Source organism: Caloenas nicobarica, chromosome 11 (assembly GCF_036013445.1).
Source record: "Caloenas nicobarica isolate bCalNic1 chromosome 11, bCalNic1.hap1, whole genome shotgun sequence".
In the NCBI taxonomy this organism is placed as follows: Eukaryota; Metazoa; Chordata; class Aves; order Columbiformes; family Columbidae; genus Caloenas; species Caloenas nicobarica.
In genome coordinates, this window is record NC_088255.1 from 22,426,772 (window position 1) to 22,428,498 (window position 1,727).

Here is a 1,727-nt window from a genome sequence, read left to right on the forward strand (position 1 = left end):
TTGCCTCTTCTTCATTTTGTTACAAGGGAAATCTCTTTACAGCTCTGTAAATTTTTAAAGACATATCATTGTTCTAAACTCTGTGATGATAAGGCAGCCAAAAGTGCATACACCTGGTGTAAGCAGTGATGGGAATAGTGTGAATCACCCACAAAAGGTGATTTCGGCACAGATATTAGCATCCCTGCAGCATTCCCTGATGGAAGTCAGTGTCCATTTGTGCACACAGCTGGTTACCTCTTAGTGATCTGCCCACGAGGTGAGTGCACAGCTGTTATGTGGGTGTCTGGAAGGAAATTAAACGCAAAAAAGAAAAAAGAAATCCTCAGCGTGGGGAATGCTTGTCTGGACATCGATGGGTGGGGACCTTCATCCTGTGCCTGTGCAGAGCGGGGTGCAGCAGCTCCCTGCCCCTGTGCTGTGTCTGTGGGGCAGCACCCACGTGTACCCCATTCAGCCATGGGGTGTCCAGGGAACCCTCTTCCCTGTGCAGGGGGTGCCGGGGATCCCCCCGCATCGCTGCCGGGGTTAAACCCAGCAGGGCCCCGGCAGCAGGCAGTGCAGCGGGCATGGCTCTTGTGTTCTGGCTGCAGAGGAATGTGCGTGGTGGGAACTGGGTGAGGGGCAGAGCGGAGGTGCTGTGAGAAGATGGGTTGTGGGGGGCTGCTGACACTCAGCGCGGCACTGGGGAGGTGTCCATGTCCAGCACTGTCCCTTTGGTGGCGGGTGGCCCTCCCCTTGTCCCCAGCCATGGCTCCTAGGGCTGGGTCACCCCAGCACCCTCAAGAGTGGGATGGGCTCCAGGGAGATGTCAAGTCCACCTTAGGTACCAGGATTGTCCTCGGCAATGGAGCCTTTGTCAGGCTCATCCCGCTGGGTGTGAGCACAGTCCAGACAGCAGTGTCAGCTTCTTACAGTCTGTCTCCCTTAACACAATGGTCCCTTCATTTGGCTGCTTGGAAAAAGGTACCACTGTAGCATGTCCTGGTTTGATTTTGCAGTCCATAAATGGTAATTCTACTCTGAAGTCCCCATTTCAGCATACACATGCTTGCTTTGGGCTTTTTGGACTGCTGGCATGCACCCGAGCCTTTCAGGTAACTTCTGCAGCTTATAAAACGCTGTCTGTAAAAAGTTCACTGCAATTAAACAGCTTAACAAAATCCTGTGCCTCTCAAGTGTCGGGAGCAAAAGCGTGAAATTAATGCATCTAACAGCTCAAAACATATGTGAGTCTTTAGTTTTGATATTAAAATTGAAATTCAGGGTAAGCATGAGAATCTATTCACCCCATGTGAAGACGTTAACGCTGTGTTTTGCTGTGGTTTATCATCCAGAACAAGCGATGCTGCTGCAGCCGCCTTCTGCGAGTCACAGCTCAGGTTTTCAGGGAAGTTAAATGTGCAGGGGTGTGCTGGGCTGTCCAGCAGAGCCAGCGGTGAACAGTGTGCGGGGCTGGGGGGGGAGCGCTCTGAAAATAAACCCTTTGATGGGGGAGAAATGACTGTTGGAGCGTGGGGGCTCTGGCGGGGAGGGGGCTGTGCTGGGCACGGGGGCTCTTCACCTGCTCCCCCGTGTGCAGCCCCAGCCGGGACCCCACAGAGAGAAAATAACCATTGATGGGGGAGAAACCACATTTCAGCTGACGTTTTGCAAGCTGACGTTTTGCAAAGGTTAACTGATCTGAATCTACAAATATTTGCAGTGCAGTCTCATTTGTGGTCCCT